The sequence below is a fragment of the Lynx rufus genome, unplaced genomic scaffold, assembly GCF_022079265.1.
Source record: "Lynx rufus isolate CCGP_SWC_20201006 ecotype Redwood Valley unplaced genomic scaffold, mLynRuf1.p SCAF_8, whole genome shotgun sequence".
Taxonomy (NCBI): domain Eukaryota; kingdom Metazoa; phylum Chordata; class Mammalia; order Carnivora; family Felidae; genus Lynx; species Lynx rufus.
Genome location: NW_025814896.1, coordinates 88,991,462 through 89,005,709, shown reverse-complemented (window position 1 = coordinate 89,005,709; position 14,248 = coordinate 88,991,462).

Below are 14,248 nucleotides of genomic sequence, written 5' to 3'. Positions count from 1 at the left end.
CTGGCCCATACCCCCACCTCAGCCCAGCCAGGCGGGGTGGGGTGGGGTGGTGGTGGTGGGAGGCACCAGAAGGGTCGAAACCTGTGTGTGGGAGGGGGCGGGAACGTGGGGAAGGGGGAGCGGCCCCCCATACCTTACCCTCCCCTGTTTCCTCTCCCTGGCAAACCCTACCCAAAGCCACAAGGGCCCCGTCCTTCCAGGGGAAAGGCTCTTCTCCTGGCTCCTACTTCTCTCCAGTCCCTCCAGTTCCCACCAGCTTAGCTTCTGGGAAGGGGCATGGCGGGGCACTCTGCATGCCCATTACAGTGTTAAAAGTCAGTGGCTTGGCTGTCGCATTTGCTTGTCATGTTCTGAACTGGTCCCACCTCTCCCATTTCTTTTGGGCCCCTTTAGTCTGAGGACGGGTGGTTGAGGGGGAGGGAGGAAAAGAGGTGCCCCGTTTGGGGCTCTCTTCAGCACCCCCCTCCCTTCCTGCTTTGACTCAGACTGGTAGAGTGTCCCTCCTGGTGTGGCTGCCCAGGAATAGCATACTGGGTAAGAGAACACGAGTCACCCTCGGTAGAGGGGGGGGCTGCAAGCAGCCTGCAGGGGCCCCACCCTGTTGCCAGTTTGGACATTTGAAATTACCTATTGCTGCTACTTTTTCTCTCTCTGACCTTGGGGCAAAGGAGCCCCAGGCCCTGTCCTCCCAGCACCCTCCCTGGTGGCCCTGGGCATGCGCACTGACATCCTCACCTTCCTGCCAGGCAGCCTTGAGCCCATCCTACTTCCCTGTTACACACATGCCCAAGGCCTTTGGCTCATGGGCTGCCCGCTGCCCCTCACCCCGGACCCTCCCCACTCCCCCCATATTTATTCACTCATACAACCGAATCTTGGCGTTCCCGGGGACTGGAACAAGCATCTCTTCTGTCCCCAGCCTCCTTCCCAGCTGTCCAGGGCAGGGCTTCTGCGAATGGGTCCTCCCACCCACGGGCTCCAGACCTTCTGTGGGTTCAACCTCAGAGCCTCACTCTCCGGGTGAAGTCCAGTGCCTCCACCTTTGCCCCCTGGCGGTGGTGGGGAAATGGCCCCCTGCCTCCCCCCCTGCTCTGTCAAAAACCCTGTTCACATGGGGATTTGGAGGCTGCCACAAGCTCTTGCTTGGCCACTGTTCACCCCGGTGCCCCCCACTCCTCCTAGTGAGCATGGGGAAGTATACGGGTTCTTTCCTCTGACAGGGAGTGAGGGCCCCTGTTGTCCGTCCCTTGACCCTCACCCTTGGCCCTTTGCCCTTGGAGAGATGTCCTTGAAGTCCCACCCACCTCTATGCCACTGTCTACTTAGCCCAGCTCAGAGGTGTGGGGACAAGACGAAAGCAAGGGGAGGTGAGCGAAGGAGGCGGCCCGTTCGCTGCGCTGACTCAGGTCCTCTGCCGTGGTCTGGAGGCAGCTGCAGTGGGGAGGGTGCTGCAGAGCTGAGGAGGAGGGTACGTGCGATTTGTCAGAAGTGATTTGGCTGAAAACTGGCCAGTCAGGGGATGACTGGGGGACAGAGGAGTGGTTCCTGCCACTGGCATTTTGAGTGTTGGAAATTTGGGATGCCTCCCGGGATGGTTTTGGGGGTCTCTGGTGAGTCTCTCAGTGATTTTGTCTGTTTTCAGATTTTTCTTGGCTTTCTGTGTTTCTCTATTGGATTTTGATGTTATATAAAATCGACGAATCATCTTTACAAGAAAATCAAAAACACACAGAAGAGACAGAAGAGTGCAGGATTCCATTCCCTCCAGTTCCCTCTCTGTAGCAGTGGCTACTGTGGCCGCTGAGTGGCCCCCTCATGGTGCTTGCAGACCCCCGCCCGCCCCCACTCACATCCCTGTGTGGTAGGCTTTAGGGCAACGGGTTCATGCCTGGTGGACCGCTCTATAGCCCCTGTTCTCAAGTGTTTCATTTGGTTCCTACGTTTTTGCTACTAAAAAACAGTGCAGAACAGGGGCATCATTGGCAAAGAGACATTTTTAAAATATTAGCAAAATCTCTCAATCCACCCCCCCCACACACACACATTCTGAAAAACAGGCAAAAATGTGTCAAGACTCATCAACGCTTGCAAAATATCTGCATGGTGCACCAGAATTTCATACCCATAAAAAAGCCCAGTGTCTGCAAGGTTCCTGGTCCATTAAGCTGACCCAGCTTGTCCTGAACCAGTCGCTTTTGACTGAACATCTAGGAAGGCAGTAAGTGCTACTTCAGACAGGAAGCCCACCAGGCCTGGCCCTGGTAAGGGGGTGGGGGGTCCGGAGGGCTCTGGGAGGCATCAGTAGACTTCTCTTGGGGTGACCAGCCTGGGAGGGGCAGAGGGGAAGTCGGAGGGGGTCCCCGTGAGGAGGAAGGAAGGATTATTTACCCCGCTGGGTCTCAAAGGCAACAAGAAGGGAACCGAAAGAAGCTCTTGACTGGCTGACAGGAGGGTCCTGGTGTCGAAATTCAGCCTTCAGCCGTCTCTCCTCTCTGTGTCCATCCGTGTCCGTGTGTTTCTTGTATAGGCTCTATAGAGGTAGCGCTAGATGGGTGATGTTTCCTCACTTACCATTCCTAACTATTGTAACTTGACATTAAAAAGACAAAACCCCACAACCCTCTTCCTGCCACGGGCTTGCAGATTGAAGCACTTTCGATGTTGGGCGCTGGCGTTTGTGTTCTGGGTACCATCCTGACCCTGCCCGGATCACTATAATATTATTTTATACACAAAACTTTTTTTTTCATAAATGTTATAATTTTGTGTCTGTCTTTATAAACTATTATAAGTACTATTTTTGTTATAATTCAAAATAGATATTTAGTATAAAGTTTTTGCTGTTAAATATTTGTTATTTAGTAAAATATGAATTTTTTTCTCTATTGTAAACATGGTTCAAAATATTAATATGTTTTTATCACAGTTGTTTTAATATTGAAAAAGCACTTGTGTGTTTTGTTTTGATATGAAACTGGTGCCGTGTGAGTGTTTTTGCTGTCATGTGGTTTTAATCTGTATATAATATTCCATGTTGCATATTAAAAAAAAATGAATGTTGTGCATTTTGTGATTTTGGAAATACTCAACCTGGCTCTTTTATAGGCTTCCATAATAAACCGTGGGGACTCACCCTTGTTTGCCTGTCTGGTCTCTGCATTCTCAGCATTGCTGTAAGGGTCCTCCCAGCCACCCACATGCCCTTCCCCTATGCCCACCTGCCAGGCAGGAATTTCTTCCCCACAACCAAGCTCACCATTCCTTGTGCATAGGCGCAGAGAGGTCCGTGCCAGTGCCCTGGGAGTAGTGGGATCCCCTGGGTGGGGAGACGTGTAAATGTACGGCCACTGGTCCCCATACATTGGGGGATGGGGCAGCTGGGAGTTGTCTCTGCTGGCCGACTGTGGCCATGACCAGCTCGGCCGGGAGTCTCATTGCTGGATGAGGCAACCCACAGCCGAGGCCCCGTCCTCAGCGTCCGTCTTGAACAAGGACACTGATGTCCATGGCCACACTGCAAATTGGGGAGCAGAGTTCTGTTCTCCTGACTTCCAACCTCGTGCCCTAGAGCACTTCTCAAAGCCTATTTCATGGGTGTTGTAGGAGCAAACGGGTTCCCTGATTAAATACGTTTGGGGAAAGGGTCAAAAAGGGTTGGGCAGATTCCTCCCTGCAGGACCTCCTGGGCCCTTGAACCTGAGGGCGGGCGTGCTAAGCGACTGCGTGGGTCACAGGGCTCCCCAAGCCCGTTTGACGACGGAAACCGTGTCCTCTTTCATGTTCCTCACACTCGTATAAAAGGCGCTCTGCAACCTGACTCGCAGAGGGCAAAGGTGAGGCCAGCAAAGGGCGAGACGTCCAGTGCTGGGACAAGGAACTCTGAGGGTGGTTTTCAGGACTGAGGGGCTGGGGTGGGGAGAGAGGGCCTGGTACTGTCACAGGCAGGGCCTCATAGTACCCAGGCTGGTCCCATCGTCTGCCTTGCCCAGTCCCCTCCCCACAGCCTGGGGAGGTAATTCCCGCCCCCGCCCCACACCCCCAAAAAGCTAGCCTGAAAAAGGCGCTTTTTTTTGTGGCTGCAGCGTTCTTTGTTTGTTTTGACACCGTTAGGTCCAACCTCAGTTCAGAGTCCCCAGATCCAGAGAGGGCTGCAGGGCCTCTCCCCACCTGGCCACCTGGACCCAGAGCCTGGCCACCCAGAAGAGAACCACCAACATCTTCTGAACAATGCCACCAGGGCAGGACACTCAGCCAGCCTTGTCCACCGCATCCTCGGCCCTGTGCCATCTTTCTGCTTCACCGGCCCCTCCCCACCGCCCTTAGGTCTGCTCTCCCTGAGCCCTAACCTCCACCTGGGGAGGGGGACAGCAAGGGGGACTCCCTCGTTTTCCATAAGATAAACCAGAGTCTTAGAGTGGCGGGGACTTTCTTATGGCTACACGGAAGCAAAGGATGGTCCTTGAACCAGAACTGGGCCACCTGCCCCACCCAGCACGTGCCCCTGTGGGACTCCCTCACCCGGAGGCCTCCAGGGTCAGTGAGAAGCAGCAGTGAACACCCCCCAACTTCCACCAGGAACCATGCCAGCAGAAGGTAGTAGTTTTTCAAAGTGTGAATTCCAGTCTCCTGGCCGAATGTCCTGTGTGGCAGCAGAGGTGAAAGCAGCATGGTCCCTGGGCTGCCCTCAGTCTGACCGCCCTGCCACGGGGTGGGAGGGCGCAGCCAGGCGGCTGCCTGGCCTGTCATCACCCAGTCTGTCTGTGCCTCTCCCCCGTGGGCCCAGCGGGTCACCGATGTCCCCCACACGGCCGCCTGCCCCGGGAATCTCCTGGCCTGGAAGGAGAACACAGGCTGTTGTGGACAGGCAAACATGGCCACTGTTTGTTCAGGGATTGGGGCGCCAGTTTGGAGGGAACTCACAGACCGCACATTCTGCCACCTCCCAGCATTTTTCCAAAACAGCCTGGTCTTGGCTGGGCCCCGTTGACCAGGGTGGCCGGGGACCGGGAGCCAGGAACAGGGCAGCGAGAGCAGAGCCTTGGGGCCAGCCGGGTGAGGTAAGCAGGTGAGGGCAGAGACCACGCTCCGTCAGAGCCAGCCTGTGCAGCTTTGACGTGCCTTGGAGGAGAAGAGAGAGAGAGGGAGAATGACTCTGTGTGTCCGTGGTGGGGCCTAAAGGAGAAACAAAGCTGACTTGTCTGAGTCTTTGGGCCGAGCCAGCCAGGCTCTGCTCCTCGTAGAGACTCCGGAGCACTGAGCATGGCACATAGCGGCTCTGATGACAAAACAGCAGGCTGGAACTTGGGTTCAGCTCCTCATCTCTTACCTGACGTCCCTTTCTCCAGAAGCGATTGGTCTGCCCCCTGTTGCCCCCTAGGGACCCTGGCCTCCCTGAAGATAATTACTCTAGCCTTTTTGGCCTTTGCCCCCTCTGGGTAATGAGAATGCCTCCCCTCTACCCAGCAAGCGCTGGTGCTCTGACTCCAGCTCCCTTCATCTGAGCCTCCTTCTGCATAGCAGACCAATGATGGGTGAGCCCACAAAGACTTGCATGGGACTGTGGTGCTGCGACACCCCTGCAGGGAGCTGGGTCCATCTTGGAGATCATCTGAGGTACAGAGAGGGTTTCTTGGCTGACAGTAGCCTCGTGGCCAGGCTCCTGGCTCACCCGAGGGGATCAGGCTCCCTGGGAGAATATATAGGTAGTTTGGGAGACAGATGCGCCTGGGCGGTGCCCATCTGCTTGGCTATAGGCCGCTTTCTTCCTGCCTCATCTGCACCACAGAGGCCCTTCTTGCCTTGCCTGGTGTAGACTTGACATTTTGGTAAGGGCTTCTTTTCCACGGCTTCTTCTTCTGGGACTCAGGCTTCGATCCTCTCTGAGCAAAACGTTATGTCGAGTACATTGTGATCAGTGCCCACTGAAGGTGTGCAGCAAGAAAACCTCACCCTGAGCCTGTAACTGCAGTGGTCAGTCACATAGCAGCCCTCAGCAAGGACTCTGGCCTAATTTGTGACTTGTGCTCTCATTCCTTGGGAAGGAGGGTGGTTGGTCACTTCTGACAGGTTGCTCTGGGATGGGGGTGGGGAAGATGGCACCCAACCCAATCCATCACCACCGCCAATCTCAACTACACTTCAAGACCACCAGGTCCTATCCAAAGGCACATACATCCCAAGCAAAACTCCATGAGGCCGAATTCCAGTTCCATAATAAAAATTGGGATATCCTCTGGAGTTGGTAGCAAACAAGAAAATCATCCTCAAGTTTTAACCTGCCTACGCTGTTTCCCCCCTGTGTGGAGATGGGAAGACCCATCAACCCTCTCTGTGAGGGGCGTCACCCGGTGACACCTCCCAAGGTGTTCACACCGACAGATGCTGAACTTGCAGTGTAGACCCAAGACACGACCTATACACTTTCGCCTGTCATGAGCCAGATGCCTCTTCTTTATTAAGTTCATAATGCAAGTCTTGATTAAGTTCCACAACTCATGAATAACTCCATATGCCAGTTAGGGCAGGGGTTAGTTTTAAAATGCACATGGGGCACCTGGGTGGTTCAGTCGGTTAAGCGTCCGACTTCGGCTCCGGTCATGATCTCATGGTCCATGAGTTCGAGCCCCGTGTTGGCCTCTGTGTTAGCTCAGAGCCTGGGGCCTGCTTCAGATTCTGTGTCTCCCTCTCTGACCCTCCCCTGTTCATGCTCTGTCTCTCTCTGTCTCAAAAAAAAAAAAAAAACATTAAAAAAATTTTTAAATGCACTGAAAATTTCTAAGGACAAATACAGACTCCATGCTGCACTTGACTATCACCCACCTCTTCCTCTGATCTCCCCCGCACCATGTCCCTTTCATTTCCCTAACGCAACTCCCACTGCGAGCTATCTCCTCTGGGGGAGGCAGGTGTCGGGAGCCCTGCTGTGATTCTCAGAGTTGACACTGCGCACATTAGCCTGTGCATGGGGAGTGTGGGACTGAGGTCTGGTCCATTCTCTATCCTCTGCCTGTGACAGATGCAGGTCCATCAACTTCCCCTCTTTGGGCTTCTGTTCTCCCCCCAGTAGATGAAGAACTGGATGTTGGGATTCCTTCCAGCTCTCATGTTAGATGAGTTCAGATTCTTTCTATTGCAAGTAGCTTTGGCACAAAGAGGGATTTATTGAGAAAACACCGGATTGTGTCATGGACTCCAAGGAAGACCTGAACCCCCAGTCATCGGAAGAGCAAAGCATGACCGTCCAGGAGATGCCAGCAATGGGGAGTTGTGGAATTGCCCTCTTGTTTCAGTTTCTTAGAAGACAGAGTCTAATTGGTCCAGCTTGTATCCCCCCTCTGGGCCAACGATCTATGTTCAGGGAGCCAGGGTCACCCAGCACAGGCGAGGCAGCTGAGAAGTGGGGTGGGCCAGAGAGTCAGATAATGCCTCAAGAGTTCACTCCAGATATAATTGTATTTCTAAAACTTAATCTAAATGGTTTTGTAATGAACAGAGTGCTAAGGGAAGGTTTAACCAGAGAAGGCAAAGCAGAAAAATTGATGCAGGATGGAGTAAATCAGGGAAGGCTTCCTAGAGGAAGAGGTTCCATTTTTCCATGTGGTAGATGGACTGTCTGGAAGGGCACCAGCCCTGGTACTCAAGTACTCAAGTACCAGGTCAGGGCCTGATACCTAACCAGGAGGCCCCTTGTTCTCTTGTTGCAGACATGGCCTTGGTGTCTGATGGGACCTCAAGCCCAGTTCTCCTACTGAGCAAAGAACTGAGTGTATCTCTGCCTTAGTTTTTTAATCCACAAAGCAGCAGGATCGTATTAGTATTGCACATGGGCTTAGGTGAGACACCAAGCAGACCCTCATCGGAGAGGCGCTAACTCCAGATGGAGGTCTCAAGGAGCTGGCAGAGTGTTGGCCCTTCCCTCCTGGGGTCCACCTGGTCACTGCGCCTGGGTCTACAGTCTGCCCCTGGCCCTCAGCGAGAAAAGTGTGGGAACGCACAAGAGCTGGTGAGACAGTGAAGCAACAGGAATTCTCACACACGGTGAGGGGTGCGTAAGTTGGTGAACCGCTCTGGAAAATGGGTTGGCAGGAGCTCCTCGAGCTGACTGGCTACTTCATCCTGGGATTACTCTCGAATTTCTCTGAACGTGGGCCTTGAAGATGGATGTCAGAGTCTGACAGTTTCCATGGGTCAGGAGCCTAGGCATCACTTAGCTGAGTTCTGTACCCAGGCTCTCAGGAGGCTGCATTTTCATCTGGAGCTTGGGTCTCTCTCCCCAGCTCACTGTTGGCAGAATTCAGATCCTCAAAGCTGTAGAACTGAGGCCCTCAGCTCCCAAATGCCACCTGCTATTCTTGCCACATGGCCCTCTGACCACATGGCAGCTTGCTTGTTCAAGGCCAACAGGACGGCATCTCTTTGGCTTCTTCTGTCTCTGACCTCTATACCTCTGATAAGGTCAGACCCACCCAGGATCACCTTTTGATTAATTTAAGGTCAGTGGATCCGGAGAACCTTAATTACATTTGCAAAAATCCTTTCACCTTTGCATGTAACATAGCCTAACCGCTAGGGTGAAACAGCATTGCGTTCACACAGGGAAGGGACCATGCGTAGCGGGTATAGCAGGGGCAGGAAGCTTGGAGTCATTTTGGAGCTCTACCTGTACAATCACGAAGCAACACAGATCAACAAACTGCAGCACACAAACGGGATGGACCCGTCTCCCAAATAAAAAGTTGATCGAGCGAAGTCAGACATCAAACGAGAGGTACATCTATATCCGTATGTTTCAAAATGGCAAAATCAAGGCTATTGCTAGGGATGCATATGTACATGCAGAACTATAATGACGAGCAAGGCGGTGATTACAAGGACCAGTCGGTCCCCTCCAGGCCAGAGTATTCTCTTTCGACCTCTATGACACAGGTAGTAGTTATGCTAGTATCTGGTTTACAAAACATTTTCTGTACTACACATCGATGTATTTGTATGCACTATTTCCATAGACCCCTTGTATTTCATGCGTGCAAAACTTAAACACAAAAGTGAACATGAGATTTGTCTTAGGCAATAGATGCAAGGGGGTGAGGAGCCTCGCATGGGACCACGTCCTTCTGAGGACATCTACACCGCCAGGAGGTGCCAGATGCTGCGGTGGGGGGGGGGGGGGAGGGGGGGAGGGAGGCAGCGTGTGGGAAACCCCAGCTGTAGGGGGGCGTGTGGGGGAGCTGTGCACCCCACAGGCCTCCCCTGACTCTGCCAGGAGAGCTGTCTCCCTCTCCAGGCCCTGGCGAGGCTAGAGACTGAAGCCACATGAGAACTCCTTCTGCCTTGCACAAACTAACGGCACTGCTCCCGAATGGACAGTGACGCTTGAGCCCCGAGCCCCGAGCCTGACACCAGACTGCATTTGTGGAACAGGTTTCCAACCTGAGATCCGTGGAAGGCTGTGGGGGTCTTGACACCCCCTAGTGTTGTATTTACAATGTTTGTGTGCTATGCCTTCTTGGAGGTGAGGGTTCACAGCTTCCAGAACTTTCCAAAGGGGTCCAGGGATGTACAGAGAGATTGGGAATCGGTGCTGTGCATTTGGGTCAGCAATAGGACTAGTCTTTATGCATCTTTATGCAACAAGAAGGACTAGTCTTTATGCATCTTTGTCTTGGGTCCCAGGCCCCACTTACCCCTTTTTACAGATGAGGAAACTGAAGCCCAGAGTGCTAAGTAACGTATCCAGGTTCTCACAGCTAGAAGTTGGAATCCTCAAACAGATGCTGTTTCTTGGGGTTTTCTCCTGGCAAGAGGAGGGGCGGGGAGGGCCGCTGTGTGCGGCTCGCAGTAATCCTGCGTCTCTCTGGGCTCAGGACACAGACAGCGGAGAGACGCCTGCCCGGTGAGCCTGGGGCACTGGTGTCCAATCTGTCAGGCATGGCCTCCTCCATTCCCTGCTGTCAGGTGGCAGAGAAGGAGCTGAACAAAAGGACAAGCAGTCCCTTCCTGGGGCTCTGACGTAGCCAGAGGAGGAACAACTCCATGCAGCCCCTTCTCTGGCTTTTGGGTGGCCCTGAGACTGGGGGTGACCCTGGGGGGCTCCCTGGCAGTGGCAGGCTGGCATCTGCACCTGGGAGGCTGGGTGGAGGGACGTGAACCTAAGAAGAGTCAGGGCATGTGTGGGCTCAAACTAGAGAAGTGAGCATAAGGTGTGTCCTGAGGGGCCAAACCAGCAGCATTAATACAGGGTGGGGGAAGCCGATGAGGCACGCATGCTTAAGAAAACGACCTGGGGGTCAGGGCTGGCCCCACACTGGTGGTGAGCAGCACCTAGGGAACTGGTTGTGGGGTGGGGCCCATGACAGGGTGTGGAAGGGTTGAGGGCCAGGAAGTGATCTTTGCTCAGCCCTCAGCATCAACCCTCCCCTCCCCGGAGTGGCCTGTCCTTTGAAGGCCAGACTGATGTCTTCCCTGGAGTTGGGGGACCACTGGGAAGGGGGTCCCTTTGTCCATCAGCCTTCACCCATATGTTTGGCCTCTCAGGCTGAGGAGGGAGGTGAGGGGTAGGATCAAGATGAAGCTGGATGGGGAGCACCCCACAGGGCTGGGCCTAGCGGGGCGCCTAACACAGGCTTTCTGGGGAAGCGGGGAGCATAGTCTGCCCTCGGTGCCGCCCTTTCCCGGCACTTTCACTGTCTCCTGTCTGTCAGTCCCCTGTCTGTCAGTCAGCAGGCTGAGTCAGAGATGCCCCGGGGTTGGGGGCCACCTGCCAAAGGCCTGACTCACTAAGAATGGCTGACTGGTTTCCCCAGTCTCCGTCCCTCCCTGTCACAACACGCTGAGGTGCTAAGGGGGTGGGGGCTGGGGAAGCACACGGGCATCTCTCTCCTGAGCGGCCCCTCCCATAGCAAGGGGCACAGGGGCTTCTGTCCGGGACAGGCTGATCCCTGGGACTGGGGCCCCAAACTGCCTGGAAGGCTCTCTGATGTGGGCCTCTTTCTGCTCCCGAGCCTCACACGAATCAGGACACACGCGGTGGCCGGATGAGTGAATTCCATCCTCACTGCTGGCTGAAAATGACACTCTAGCTCTCCCCAGCCCACACAGGACCACGTAGACCCCTGGCTTCCTCTGTTCCGCGAGACTGGAAATGCCGCGCTACTTTATGGGCCATGGTTCAAAAACATTTAGTCCCATCGTTAGTTCCGATTTCACATTTTCTTTTATTCTATATTTTGTATTTTATTTTTAAAGTTTATTTCTGTTGAGAGAGTGCATGAGCAGGGGAAGGGAAGAGAGAGGGGGAGAGAGAGAGAATCCCAAGCAGGCCCTGCTCAGTCAGCGCTGTCAGCCAGGAGCCCAATGCAGGGCTTGATCCCACCAACCATGAGATCACCGCCTGAGCTGAAGTCAAGAGTCAGATGCTTAACCGACTGAGCCACCCAGGCGCCCCATTTCACATTTTATTTGAATGAGAACTAATTCACACACTTTCAAGCTAAGGAGTGAGCTTTTGAGTCAACGTGCTATGGAGGAACTGTTCAGAGAAATCTGCACTCCCAAGATGGTCTCGGGGCCCGCCGAGTCCCTGGAGCCGAGCTCGAGCGCCATCCAGCCCAGGGCGTGGGAGACACCGCAGCCTGGGTCTGTGCCTCTGCTTCTGGGCTACAGAGTGGCTGGTCTAGGGCCTCAGGCCTCAGGAGGTCGGAGCCATAGGTGAGGCATGGTGGACTGCCGTGGGGGAGGCACGGAGGTCCGTTTGGCACATGGTATCACGGTAAGATGTTTGCTTACAGGCAACAGGAAGCATGACCCACTGGCTCTCGGAGCTGCCCAAATCAGAAGGGCCCTGGCTTTAGGTCCCTTGGTTCCCGGGGTTCCCCCAGGTGCTCTCTCCAACTTTATCTCTTGGTCCCTTGTTGTCTGTGTCTGGCTCCATTCTGAGTGAGTCAGAGGCAGGTTGGCCAAGGGCCGTCCCAGTCCCTGCAATCCTAGGGGAAAGAGAACTCTCCCTCGCGGTTCATACGACAATCCCAAGGAAGGCTCTGGCTGTGGGCAGGGACCTGAGTGCATGATGCCCAGTGAGGTCATATGCCTGCCCCCATGGGGTGACGGTGGGTTGTGTGACAGTTGACTCTACTGTGAGCACCTGGAGTGAGACAGGAGCTTCCCCAAATGACCAGGAAGTGGGTGAGAATGTGTACCTCCTCCAGCCCGTGCCTGGAATGCGTAGCCTGCTGTGTTTGTGGGGATTTGCAGCTCTGACCCTTTCCGGCTGTTGTAAGGCTAATGGCTCAGGGAGATAACAGACCTGCGGGAACTTAGGTGGGAAGCTGTCTCAATAACAGAGAGGATTTCAATCCAATCTGGGGCAGCGAGCTCAGACGGAGAAGCGTCTTTTCCCCTTGTGTCCAGCAAACAAAGACACTGACCAGGTCACCCACACTTGCCGGGCCTTCTGGGGCAGTTGAATATGGGGAACTTCCAGACATGGGGCCAGCAGGGGTGTCTGGGTCCTTGAAGCCCACCTCATCTGGGGGCTGCACTCAAGGATCCGTCAGGGCCAGGCATGGCATCTGGGAGAAGGACCAAGTGCTGTGGGGCTCCTTGGTTAGGTCAGGATAGCCCCTGTCAATCCCCACTGGATGATGTAGCTGTTCACCCCCTCCCCTCCTACCGGAACTGGTAACCCTGAGCACTGGGCTGAGGCTAGTTTTAGGGGGCCCTGCAGGAGGGCCAACTCCCTCTCTGGGAGGCCAGGCAGCAGGGAATCTGTTTTGAACAAGTTAACTCTTTTTTTTTTTTTTTTAATTTATTTTTGAGAGACAGACAGAGAAAGAGAACGCGCACAAGCAGGGGAGGGGCAGAGAGAGAGAGGGAGACACAGAATCTGAAGGAAGCTCCAGGCCCTGAGTTGTCAGCACAGAGCCCGATGCGGGGCTCAAACTCATGAACTGCGAGACGATGACCTGAGCCGAAGTCAGAGGCTTAACTGACTGAGCCACCCAGGCCCCCCTGAACAAGTTAACTCTTACCTCCCTTGGCTCAGCCACAAACCACCAGCTCCTGTATCTTCTAAATACCCGTTGGAATGGGTCCGGGGGCACAGAGCTGCGGGTGTGGACCCCAGCTGGGTCCAACCCAGCACAGCCGCTGGAGGCCTGTTGTGAGGACATTCCTAAGCTTCTCTACAGACTGAACATTTGGCACTGGAGAGGGTCTGATGGTGACCCTTACTCCTGCATCCAGCAAGAGAGCTTCACGCCTGAGGAGTGGGCACAGGACACGTTACAGACAGCTGACCTGCTTCACAAACTCCTCTCTCCTGCAGCTCCACACGTTGCCCCATCCTCTGCTGGAGACGGCACGCAGCCTGCCCATGCTCTTCCCCATCTGAACTCCCGAGTCTTGCCTCTCCCCAGCTCGTCCTTGGTTCTAGGTGAGACTTCCAGGCCTGTGCCCGAAACAGACCGGGAGAACCTTCTCTGAATCCGCAAGACATTTGGCTCCAGGGGACATTCTCTTCTCCTACCCCCTCGGTGGGTGACTTCTCTCAGTGCCTGTGTATAGCGACCTCTGTGCAGAGGAACTTGGCCTCCCCTAGTACCGCCTTCTGTGTGCCATGTGGCCCTGTTTTCTCAAGGAGAGTACAGTCTCTTTAGTGACCCTTGTCACTAAAGTTACCTTGTCACTCATCAGTGACCCTCACACTCTGTACATGTTTCACAAGTAGGAATCTAGGGACCATGACATTAAAATGGATGTGAGCTGCATTTGATCCAAACTTTCCACTTAACAGGTGAAGGAAGCATCTGAGGTCCAGGAAGGAAAACCAACTGGGCTGTAACCGGCCGGCTTGGTAAGGCTCGAAGTATTTGGAGACCTGGCTGTTTGGCTCTCGGGCCAGCATCTGCCCAGCTGCCCACGCTGCCCTAAATACCGAGTGAGTGAATGAGTCCCCTACTCAGAAACCAGCCCCTCGAAGGATCTAGAAAAAATTCTCAGACCTTCTTATACATGTCAGAACAGATCCTGTACCTTTTAAGAAATGATCAGTTAACAAGCTCGCTGTATCATTCAGGATTCTTTCAGTTGCAAGTGACAGAATTCCCACTCAAACTAGCTCGTGCCCAAGAAGGAATTTATTGCCCCGTGTTTAAGACAGTCCAGGTTGGAGCTGAGCATGGGCCCACGAGTTGTCGATCTGGGGCCGGTCTGGCCAACAGAGGGGTTTCTTGATACTGAGGATCCTGGGGAA